The 13,237-nt window shown below is 36.9% G+C and overlaps 1 pseudogene across 1 annotated transcript; it reads left to right on the plus strand.

Annotated features, from left to right (window-relative positions):
- The first annotated feature begins 7,347 nt into the window (after nt 1–7,347).
- LOC143598085 (uncharacterized) lies at nt 7,348–12,624 on the plus strand (annotated as a pseudogene). The gene is made up of 14 exons (XR_013147046.1): nt 7,348–7,357; nt 7,815–8,759; nt 8,835–8,912; nt 9,046–9,157; nt 9,249–9,369; nt 9,451–9,534; nt 9,675–10,028; nt 10,119–10,214; nt 10,312–10,476; nt 10,575–10,760; nt 11,771–11,884; nt 11,953–12,137; nt 12,238–12,282; nt 12,399–12,624. The product of XR_013147046.1 is annotated as an uncharacterized LOC143598085 (transcript).
- Nucleotides 12,625–13,237: the final 613 nt, after the last annotated feature.

A 13,237-nucleotide genomic window follows, 5' to 3' on the forward strand; every position in this document is an offset into this window, starting at 1 on the left:
ATAAATTAACCAATTAATTTATTTAACACTTTCAAGTAATTATTCAGAAACCCGATTTCTGAATGTGTCGTGTTCTGTATTTGTTTTATAGATCATACCTCAACAAATACATAATTGGTGTGTGTCTAACTCGTTATTGGGTATGACCCGACTTGGATCAAACACAACTAGCCACATTAACCTAATTACGTGTCTCGGGCATACGATATTCCAACAATCTCCCACTTGCACGAGACTCATAGGTAGTTAACGCTAATGGTGAATACCGCCTAACAACAGTTCACCATCCCTAGTGTGTTTGACTAAGTGCCATTCAATAACATCATCCCCTTCAAGTCCATACTTGATATGATATAGGTAAGTCTTATCATTACATCCCTTTGTTGCTAGATGTCCTGTCAAATCGAAGAGACACAGATTGATCATTCTCTCATTGATTTAACTTAACAGGCCTTAGACATCTAAACTCTCAACACATAAGAGGAACAAATCCCATCTTGACTGCATACATCCTTGTTGACATCTCGTATGATATCTGAGCTCTTTCTTTTACGTCATCGTGTTACCGAAAAACAAAGAAGAGAGTCAAGTTATCAGACTTGATGAAAAGACCAGATCCAATATGCATCTCAGGTCAAAGGACACAATGATACTCGCCTTTACTCAAGGATTACTTATGATCAGTTGCACTAACTCTATGAAGTGATCCTTGAGAGCGGATCATGTCCAATATTTGTATCCCACAAATATCTATGAACCTTGGTGGCAAACCTATGCCCTATATTCATCACATGAATATCAACCAATCCGGGTTCATAATAGTCTTAACTTCATACTTGTTCCCACAAGTATGATCGACTACGGACGTTTAGAACAACATAAGTCATTCATGGATTAAACATGCAAATATAGAACATAACTCATTGAATAATTAAAACATAATTAATTTTCATGAGATACCCATTACATTCGTTCTTATACAAACACTAAATACAGATTAAATCCACTCACTAGAATACCGAAGTCCTAATGCACAAACATGACCCTCATGCTTTGGCCTATCGAGGAGCTTCGTGAGTGGGTCCGCAATATTTTGATCGGTATGAACTTTATGAATACATATCTTTCTCTTTTCAACTTCATCCCTTATGTAGTTGAATCTGCGCTCAATGTGCCTCGTTTTCTGATGAGCACGAGGCTCCTTGATCTGTGCAATAGCACCCTCATTGTCACAGAATATCTCTAGGGGCTCCTGAATGGTAGAGATAATCCCTAGATCCATGATGAACTTTTTCATCCATGCAGCTTCTTGGGCTGCCATTGAAGCGGCGATGTACTCAGATTCTGTAGTGGATAACGCGACAACATCCTGCTTCGAACTCTTCCAAGAGACAGCGCCTCCATTTAAGATGAAGACATATCCCGACTGTGACCGAGAATCATCTCGGTCAGTTTGGAAACTCGCATCCACGTAACCCTTTACGACGAGTTCCTCCTCACCAGACCCATATATTAAAAACATATCCTTAGTCCTTCTAAGGTATTTTAATATATTCTTGACAGCCATCCAATGACTGTCACCTGGGTTGTGCTGGTATCTACTCGTTATGCTTAAAGCATACGAGACGTCCGGTCTGGTGCACATCATTGCATACATAATAGATCCTATTGCCGAAGCATAAGGAACATGCTTCATCCTATCCTGCTCTTCCTTAGAGCTAGGACTTTGGGATGAGCTCAACACGGTTCCTCTAGGAATAGGTACCAAACCTTTCTTAGAGTTTTCCATCCTGAACCTTTTCAGGATTTTATCAATGTACGCACTTTGATTTAGTCCGATCAATTTCCTTTGTCTATCCCTATAGACCTTTATTCCCAAGATATATGTCGCTTCTCCAAGATCCTTAATTGAGAAACGACTACTTAACCACGCTTTAACGTTTTCCATACTTGGTATATCATTTCCAAATAAAAGTATATCATCGACATACAAAATAAGGAAAATGATTATACTCCCACTAGCCCATTTATACACACACGCCTCATCACCGTTTTGGACGAAACCAAACGCTTTGATTTCTTCATTAAAACGATGATTCCACATCCGTGATGCTTGTTTCAACCCGTAGATTGATTTCTTTAACTTACAAACTTTATCAGGATTAGATGGATCGACAAAACCTTCAGGCTGAACCATATGGACATCTTCCTCAAGATATCCATTTAGAAAAGCGGTCTTGACATCCATTTGCCATATCTCATAATCAAAATGAGCTGCAATGGCAAATAATATCCTAATCGACTTAAGCATCGCGACCGGCGAGAAGGTTTCATCATAATCAATCCCTTGAGTTTGCGTGAAACCTTTTGCTACAAGTCGTGCTTTGTAAGTATCTAAATTTCCATGCATATCGGTCTTCCTTTTGAAGACCCACTTACATCCAACCAGTTTGGAGTTAAGTGGACGATCAACCAATTCCCAAACTTGATTATCGTGCATGGATTGCATCTCGGCGCTCATGGCTTCAAGCCACTTGTCACAATCAGGTTGTGACATAGCATCTTTGTAGGAGATCGGTTCATCCGAATCGACCAAGTAGCAATCATCCACAAGAAATCCATATTTCTTGGGAGGTCGACTAATCCTATTAGATCTGCGAGCAACGTGTGTATGATCAACCATTTGATCATCTTCAACATCCTCGTGTTGAAAGCTAGTATCGACCAACTGTGTATCATCCAGTGATTCTTGAACCTCTTCAAGTTCCACTCTCTTTTCACTAGGTCCTTCCATAAGGAACCTAGTTTCTAAGAAGTATCCTTTGCGTGAAACAAACACTTTTTGTTCACTAGGATCATAGAATATATATCCTATATCATCCTTTGGGTATCCTATGAAGATACACCTGATGGATCGAGCCTCAAGTTTATTTGGGGTGTCACGTTTAACATAAACTATGCATCCCCATACCCTTAAATATGAAAAGGATGGAACCTTTCCATGCCACACTTCATAGGGTATTCGATCCACCTTTTTGGTCGGGGCCATATTCAAAATACGAGCCGCTGTGAGTAGCGCATATCCCCAAAATGATGGCGGTAGTGAGCTTCGTGCCATCATTGATCGAACCATGTCCAACAGTGTTCGATTCCTCCTCTCGGATACTCCGTTATGTTGAGGAGTTCCAGGAGGAGTGAGCTGTGAAATAATTCCACAATCTCTAAGATGACTTTGAAAAGCATCACTTAGGTATTCGCCTCCTCTATCGGAGCGGAGTACCTTGATTGTTCGGTCGAGCTGATTTTGTACTTCATTTTGAAATTCTTTGAACATTTCAAAGGCTTCATGTTTGTGTTTCATTAGATAAACATACCCATATCGACTAAAATCGTCGGTAAAGGTAATGAAGTACCTTTCACTATTCCTACTAGTTGGCTTGAAAGGTCCGCATACATCCGTATGTATGATACCTAACAAATCCTTAGCCCTTTCATTTGTACCTTTGAAAGGCTCTTTGGTCATCTTGCCTTGAATACAAGATTCACACTCATCAAACGAACCTAACTCGTTTGTTTTCAAAAGACCTTTCTTTTGGAGAGTATTTATACGATTCTTGTTTATGTGTCCAAGGCGACAATGCCAAATGTAGGAATCACTCAAATCCTTTTTGAGTCTTTTAGTAGAAGTTTGATATAATGAGCTATTTAAGGTATTATCATGAACCAATTCATAAATACCGTTGTTTGGTACAGCTTTAAAATAAAAGATACCATTAGATGATACATGCATTTCTGATCTCACAAATTTAAAGTCAAAATTACATTGTCTAAGAAGGTGCACAGAAATAATGTTCCTAGTCAAACTAGGAGCATACAAAACATTTCTCAAAATAACTTCCAAACCACTTGGAAGCGATAAAGTGAAGTCTCCTCTAGCGACCACGTGCACCCTTGCACCGTTGCCCATGAAAAGATTCACTTCGCCCTTCTTTAAGTCTTCATTCTTTTTGAACCCCTGCAACCAATTGCAAATATGAGTTCCACATCCGGTATCCAATACCCATGTGTTAGAAGAAATAAGATTTAGCTCAACATTAATCATAAAGACATTACCCGAGGTATGCGCCGCATTCCTCTTGTCTTTTAGCTCTTTTAGGTAGACTGGGCAATTGCGTTTCCAGTGTCCGGTCTCCCCACAACCAAAACAAGGATCATCCTTATGACCCCTCGGTTCCATAACCTTTTGTTTCTTTGCCATAACCGGTGATTTGCCCTTACCCTTAAGATGCACAGGAGGACCCTTTCTTTTGGCTACCTTAGCCTTAAGATTGGGTTGAGATCGATTCTTGGATCTACCTTCATTGATCGCAAACATGGGTAAAACCCTTTTGCCCATGCTCGCCTCGGCTGTTTTAAGCATTGAGTGAAGTTCTCCAATGGTTTTGTCCCACCCGTTCATGTTATAATTTAATACGAAAGTGTCGAACCTTTTCGACAAAGAGTTAAGGATCAAATCCGTTGCTAACTCTTTTGAGATGGGACAATTGAGCTTGGCGAGGCGATCAATGTAACTTTTCATCTTAAGTACATAAGTTGAAACTGGTTGATTATCATCCATTCTACATGCATGCAAGGCTCGAACCGTTTCGAACCTTTCAACTCTTGATTGCTTAAGGAACATTTCCTTAAGTTGAGTAATCATGTCGTACGCATTATGGTTTTCGAAATCCTTTTGGATTTCGGGAACCATAGTCGCCAACATGAGGCATGACACTTGAATGGAATCTTCCGTGAGTTTGACCCAATTCATATATTCGACCTCACTTCCCTCTTCCGGTTCTTCGGGGATAGGTGTTTCCAAAACATGATATAATTTTTCTTGTTTTAGAACAATCCTTAAATTTCGGAACCAATCCGAAAAGTTATTGTGGTTAAGACGGTCTTTAGCGAGAATAGATCGGAGAGATACGTTTTGGACGTTAGGGATTATGTTGTCGTCGACGTGTGCGGCCATCTGCAGAATTTTAATTAAGTTCATTTTAGTGTTTTACCTTTTAATTATTAATACCCTTTTTATATATACCAAATATAATTAATAATTAAAATCTAGAATCCAACGATAAACCCGACTCCGGTTAGGTGACCTTTTTCCCATTGTCGGTTTATCAAGGTAGTTATTCATAACAATTGCAAACCCTTTTGCAACTTCTAGAGTTTATGGGACCGGTTCGAAATCATATTTCGTGTCGGCATGTTTATCCCATCAACACCTATTAGACCCCATGCTTGGGTGACCCTCTTCACATGGTTCTAATTTAAGTCGTCCTACTTGTATCAACTTGTAATATTAACATACAAACGGTTAGGTGACCTTTTTCCCATTTATATGCCAATATTACCTCAACATATTAATTTACTCTGCGCGGTTAGGTGACCTTTTTCCCACTAAGAGCTTACTAATATGTTAAGCGTTATACAAAAGGATGGTGTTTTAACTTATTATCCTTAATTTTAAAAAAGGGAATTTTTAGTTTTAATAATTCTAGTTGTAAAACTTTAAATCATGTTCTAACATGCATTTAGTAACACGATATTTTGAAACCATTTTTCAAAATTCTAATTTATAATAAAGCCATTTTATTATGGGCGTGAGACGGCTAGTTAATAAATCCATTTTATTAAACTATGTGTCACGTAATTACCGATAATTATTAGAACCCGTTTTATGCTTTGTTAATTAATTCTATGTGACGAAGTTGATACCCTAATATCTAACAACCACACAATCAAACAATCAATTAACAAGCATACACAATTATACTAGACACGAGCCACTAAATTAGACCACACTTGTTAGCCGAAACAAGTGTGTGTCTTAGGTCCAATCCTAAGGGACACATGACACATGGATGTTGTAGCTCCCACTCGATCCCGCATCCAAATGCTTCGAGCATCTTCTTCAACCCCGTTGTGATCCATTGGGCTTGAACTTGGGCCTTAGCTTCCATAAGCTTCCATTTGGGCTCAATTGGTGGGCTTAGGTCCTTTTGGGCTTGAATCCCTTAATGGGCTTGTGAGACCCATTATCACCATACCCGGCCCAATTAGGCCCAAACTTCCAATTTTGCAATCTTCTTTATTTTACAAAACAAATGTCCTAATACATTTTTCTATAAAATAAAGATATTACAAATAACCTATTTATTACATACCCATATGAATAAATAATTACAAAATTACAAAATTGCCCCTAATTAATTATTACAAACCGAAACTTGAATAATTAACTACAATCACAACATCAACCACAAACAAACATCCACTTGGTCTACGGCTCGGTCTAGTATTAACAAACATAACCCGTTATGTCTTAGGAACCCGTTCCAAAACCCCTTGGCTTTATCGGGCCTAGCCCAACCCAATTTGGGCTTGACCCAATAACGTGATTATGGGCTTCGGCCCACATGTGCAAAACACATGGGCTTCGGCCCAATTAAAAAACTCATGGGCTCGGCCCATTTAACCAAAAATGGGCTTCGGCCCATATAGCTTTTCCCTTTAATTTCCGGTTAGCCCAATAACCATATAAAAGTGGGCTTCGGACCAAATTCACCCGAATTGGGCTTCGGCCCATATACTCGGTTTTATTATTATTTATTATTTTTTTTTTTTTGAACAAAGCCAAAAACAATAACAAGATTAAATACAAAAAAAAATCATGCATGTTAATTTTTTGTATAAAATCTTTCAAGGGAAAAAAAAAAATAAAACCGAGAACCCGAAGCTTAGTTTCCCGTATCCCGGCTCTTGATGCCATTTGTTGGGTTTCTATGAAATTAACAAGCTTAGTTAACCATTTAACTAGTCACAATTAAGGCGGAAGCGTGATATTTACAAACTAAACATATGTATCCATGTGTTTATATATGTATATGTTCATGAATAACCTAGTTTATTCATGTTATAAGATTACCAATAATCTATTTACTAGAAACCCGAAGCAAGGATCAAATGATACGGAAAAGCTAAACTATCAAGCTTGTAAACACTTACATTCTTAACCCTTTAAGAGTTTAGTAGATGGTTGAAGAAGATGATGATGTGAATGCTAGACTTTCAAAGAAAAACCCTCAAACGGAATATACCCCGAGCCTCCAACACACACCGAGCTATGCTAGGAAGCTTGAACACGAAAAACCCGAGACCCGAGCCCTTCCTTTTTCTTTTTGCCGTAAACAAGAAAGAAAGAAAGAAAGGAAGAGTTGTGTTGTTGTTTTGTTTTCTTGAAAGTATATAAATAATGATCTTGATCTTTCATACTTATGATTACACACCATAATACAAAACATGGTGTTAGGTTAGTAGTCAAGTAAACTACACACAACCATTCACCAAATGCATGACAAGATCTTGACCAAATCATGGGGTGTGGGGCCCACCCAAAACCGGCCCCAATTATTATATATATTTTTTTTTTTTTTTTTTTTTTTTTTTTTATAAAGTATAAAATAAATATATAAACACCCCATCTTTTATAAACCTTTTTACAAAAGAACACATAGTTAAATAATCATTCCAATAATAATTATTTGAATAAATAAATTAACCAATTAATTTATTTAACACTTTCAAGTAATTATTCAGAAACCCGATTTCTGAATGTGTCGTGTTCTGTATTTGTTTTATAGATCATACCTCAACAAATACATAATTGGTGTGTGTCTAACTCGTTATTGGGTATGACCCGACTTGGATCAAACACAACTAGCCACATTAACCTAATTACGTGTCTCGGGCATACGATATTCCAACAGAAACTGCTAAGGTTTTAGAGGATAGAGTTGATGCCATTGACCAAACTTCTGATGTAGTTGTCAAAAGCGTTGACCAACCTGTTCAAAATGTTGACTGCATGAAAGAGCAGGTCATGTCTAATATATCATCTAAATGTTCGGCTCCTGCTTTGACCCAAGCTTCAGTCAAAATCAGCAATGGAGACTCATGCACTGATGATGCACAAAACACTGACTGTGCCAAAAATTGGTCTTCAGATGATTGTAGTAACACTGGATTTGATGGATTTTCTCGGAAAACCAATTCCAAACACGAAACACGGTCAAAATCAGTTCCTGGTTGGTCAAACCGTAGTCTTGTTGATGAGCTAAGGGGTATAGACTCTCTAAGATTAAAGAAAGTACATAATCAAGCCCCTTTGCATGAAAATAGTGCTTCAATGAATACATTTGATAAAGATTTTGAACCGAGAAAAAGAAAAGGAGAAACAAAATTCAAAATTCTTGGAAAATCATTCTCTGGCTCTCCTACTTCTTCAATATCTACTGGATATTCTGGGCAGTCTTCTCAGTCTCTTGAAGAAGTACATAGACTTGATAAACATAAAAAGGAACTTCCATGTAGGACTCAAAAAAGGGGTTATGAACATGATGATATTCTTGAAATTCCAGAATCATTACGTGCAAAAAAGCTAAGGATTGATTTGGATTTTTCGAAAACAAAAAGTGTTTGGAAACAAGAGTTATCTTGTAAAAGATTCACTAGGCCACTAGTATGTGGAAAGTATGGTATTATCTCAAATGGTGATACATCTAAACCAGCAAAGATATTTTCTCTTAAAAAGATTATTAAAACTTCCAAAAGATGCTCCCCTGTCACAGATGAATTTGTGAAGAAATCACCAGTAAAAATATTAAAGAAATCTATCATCAGAGAAGCAGATCGACGAACAGATAGATATTCTAGTTTTAAAGAGGATATGTGCTACATTGGAAAAGAATCTGAAGTATACAGTGATGATGATACAACGGAATCTTAAGATAGTGATTTTGGCACCAAAAAAAGACGAAAAAGTAAGAAGATTCGCAGGCGTAGCCTATATGAGTTAATTACAGAAGGTATATTATTTCTAACTAATATAGGACACTAATGTTTAACTTCATTTTTCTTAAAATACTTTTCGGGTCTGTTACAGAGGTATACATTTGGTCCAAACATAACCTTATTCTTTTGCTCCTATGATATCATCAGAAAAAGATTCTGGTTTTGCTACAATTCCGGAGAACATAGCTTCAGCGTCTCAAGATAACTTGAAGAATGATGGAAATAGTAATAATCTCTGTGGAGTAGAAAACGTATCCAGGTAAGTAGTTATATTTGGATTTGAACTACCTGTACATTAGTTACTTTTGTCTAAAAAAACTGTATGATAAGATCAATGGCCTATGGTTTAGATCCCCTAAAGAGTCAACATGCAAGTCAACTCCAGATGTGGATAAATTCTGCAATGTTTGTGGAAGCTTAAACAATGATGAATTAAATAGCTTGTTGGAGTGCAACCGATGCTTGATTAAGGTATGCCCTTCAGTATTTGTATACTTTGATTAAAGTACCACCTATGTAGATTATGAGAAACTTTTATATGGTATTGTGCAGGTGCATCAGGCTTGTTACGGAATTCCAAAAGTTCCAAAAAACGATTGGTATTGTAGACCGTGCAGAGAAAATGCTACTAATATGGTAAGAATTCGTTCAATTTGAAATTGATGGCCAATTCATGTCTAATTGACTAATTGATTGTGTGTGCACACACGTGTATGCTAAACATTCTGCAAGTTTAACTTATGAAACATATTAATTGTGGTTTTATTGGCATTCAGGCATGTGTTCTATGTGGTTATGAAGGTGGGGTCATGACTCGGGCTCTTCATAATAACAGTATTGTGAGAAGCCTTTTGAATGCATGGAATGTTGCAGAATCACAGGAGACTCAAAGTATTATATGTAAACATATAAGGACATCTTCAGTGTGTGATACTATGGTCAAGAATTCATCTTATCCCGCGAATGACAAAGTGGTAATAAATAGTGTTACATTAGGAACTTTTGATCCTACTGTGAAACAGTGGGTACATATGGTTTGTGGACTTTGGACACCTGGCACACGATGCCCAAATGTAGACACCATGAGTGCTTTTGATGTGTCTGGTGCTTGCTTTCCCCAAGAAAATGTGGTTAGACGTTAAACTGAATTTATTCAACTAATTTCATTTTCCATGAATTTAAATTATACCAAGTGTTAATAGATTTTATTTAACTTGTAGGTTTGTTCAATGTGTGAGCGTCGCGGTGGTTGTTGCATAAGGTGTAGAGTTAAAAACTGTGCGGTTCACTTCCATCCATGGTGTGCCCATAAAAAGGTCTTAATCTCCTGCCCGTTTGACCCGCCAGAGATAAAATATAAACTGAGTTGACTCACTCAAGTAAATGTTAATATGATTGTTGGTTTGGAAATAGGGTTTACTGCAAAGTGAGGTTGAAGGAGCTGACAATGACATGGTTGGTTTTTATGGAAGATGTGAGCTTCATGCAACCAAAGATGATTGCTGTAAGCGTAAGACTAACTCTGAGAGTATGCAAATTGTGTGTCTTCCTGAAAGAGAAACATGTGCTCGAACCGAGGTCTGTCTACTACTACTAATAATAGTAATAATGGTTATATCTGGGAACCAGTGTTTTTTATATATCTAATAGTTTTTTTGTTTTTTTATGTGGATTAGGGTTATAAGGGACGGAAACGAGAAGGGTTTAGGCATGATAACCAACAAAACCTTAATGGTGGTGATGGATGCATGGTTCAGCAAGAGCAAGTAGACGCTTGGAATTATATAAACCGGCAACTTTTATCTAAAAAACGGCTTCATAAAATGCCACAACCAGTTCAAGATGTAGAATCTGATTTCCGGGTATGTTTAATACGTTATTAACTTTTTTGAGATAGGGTTGTAAATGAACCGGACGGGACATGTTTGTGTTTGTTCGTTAAGAAAATGGGTGTGCTCATTTGTTAACAGTATAAATGAACTGTTCATGAACGTAGATGAATGAACCTAACTGAGCATATATGAACAAACATGACCGAGATAAAACCAAATAAAAGTAACGGTGACATTGTGACAACACTAGAAAGTTATTAAAACTAGAGTACTAGACTAAATTGTCGTCGTCGTAATCATCATCATCATCATCGTACTCAGTATATCCCACCAATAGCAAAGCTATGGTAGGGTCTGAGGAGGGTAAGATGTAGATAGCCTTACCTCTACCCTTTAGGAATAGAGAGACTGCTTTCGGTGAGACCCCCGACTCGATAGTAGTTTTGCACCAAGCCTTGGACATAAGGCACATAACACTCAACCATCGGGACACCGCCGATTGGTGCATTTACCCTTGTCTTTCGGCTATCAACGCCACCGCATGATGCCTGATTAACCTTCCGCCACTTTTAACGTTATTTTCACGGCACTAGTAAAATAACGTCAAACTTAGTGCAATTTCACTTTTGCCCACCCGAGGGTTCACACATATATACATTATATGCGCGCATCGCAAGCAGGGCGGAAAAACTTTTAAATTGTAACGGTCCTAAAACTTTTAACGGTCCTAAAGGTGTCCTACAACTTTTAAATGGATATATAAGTGAACATAGTTGAACGGACTTAAATTAAAGAACATAAATGAATAGAAACAGACAAACACAACTGAATGTAATTAAATGAACATAAAGCGACAAACGAACATTCACGAAAATAAATGAACGAACGAGATGGGTTCATGTTTGTTCGCTTAACGAAATAAACAAAAGGTTTGGTTCATGTTCATTCATTTATTAAATAAGCAGAGCATAAATGACCTTCCCGCCTAACGGTTCACGAACTTCTGACTTTGGAAAATCCCATCTTGTGTGTATTTGCAGAAAGAATATGCTCGGTATAAACATTCAAAAGGTTGGAAGCATTTGGTTGTATACAGATCAGGAATCCATGCTCTTGGTCTGTATACATCATTGTTCATTTCGCAGAGTGCAATGGTATAATCATTAGTCAATAAATGAAATATTTACAAAACTTATAGTAATAATTATTATTTGAATCACAGGTTGTAGAATATGTTGGTGAAATTGTGGGGCTGCGTGTTGCTGATAGAAGAGAACATGAGTATCAATCTGGAAAGCAATTGCAATATAAAAGCGCTTGTTACTTTTTTTCAGAATTGATAAAGAACATATAATCGATGCAACTCGCAAAGGTGGAATTGCTCGGTTTGTAAACCATTCGTGCCAGGTAAAACTATCTTATTCATATCAAACTATTATTTTGTTACATATTCAGTTTAACAAATGCTTTGTTTACTAATCACTTATTACCATGTCTTCATAATTAGCCAAATTGTGTTGCTAAAGTGGTGACGGTGCGGGGTGAAAAGAAGGTAAAAATTTTAACATTCCAAATTTAAATAATTCAAATCCAAATATATGGTAATTATTATTAATGTGGTTTTATGTTATTGCATTGAAAATAAATGATTGTGAAAATGAAATGCAGGTTGTGTTCTTTGCTGAAAGGGACATATATCCAGGAGAAGAGATAACATATGACTACCATTTTAACAATGAAGATGAAGGTAAAAAGATATTGTGTTCTTGCAATTCTAGTAATTGCAGGCGTTATCTCAATTAATAATTGGCGGTTCCTTTTTCACATTCTTTTTTTGTTGTTTTAAATCGCTTCTTGAATGTACATGTATAATCCATGCCTGCATTGTTGATTCTCTGTTTTTGGGATCAGTTTTCATGTGTAATGAATATGGTAGTAGTCAAGGTTTAGGAAAATAAAAAGATATGTAATTAGTTTAAAACTTGAATTATATAGAAAGTATAAAAAGAGTTGAAAAGTTGCAAAAACTAGAAACAATTTGTAAGATTGTAAACAAAGCTAAAATTTAATTAACTTAGATATATTCTAAAAGATAAAGATGAAGGCTGACACTTTGGCAACCTATGTAGAGGAGACAGAGTTGGGGTCATGAAAAGCCGATAGAAATCCAGTACCGTTCTAGGGGTTGTCTTTTCAAGCAAATCGGGGAATTTTCCTGTTGCCTCCCGTTCAGTTTCACACTTTTTTGATCCGGGGGACAAGTGATGACTTTCTCCCCTCTTATACAATAGCCTCTTCTAACTCATCTCCTTTATTTAAGGATTATTACAAATTGAAACAATCAATCGACTATTTTTGAGCGTTTGGGATTATTTTACATGATTATGTATGTGAAGGAAAAATAAGCAATCCAGTTTAAATGACTGTGGTCAGCATTCAGCAATCTTGAGTGGTTCATCATTTTAGTAGATACTAATGTTATTGATGATTAGTTTAAGATGTTTCCA

Source organism: Bidens hawaiensis, unplaced genomic scaffold, assembly GCF_021521415.1.
Source record: "Bidens hawaiensis isolate Kalapana, Puna unplaced genomic scaffold, B.hawaiensis_p1.1 tig00049627_1, whole genome shotgun sequence".
NCBI lineage: Eukaryota > Viridiplantae > Streptophyta > Magnoliopsida > Asterales > Asteraceae > Bidens > Bidens hawaiensis.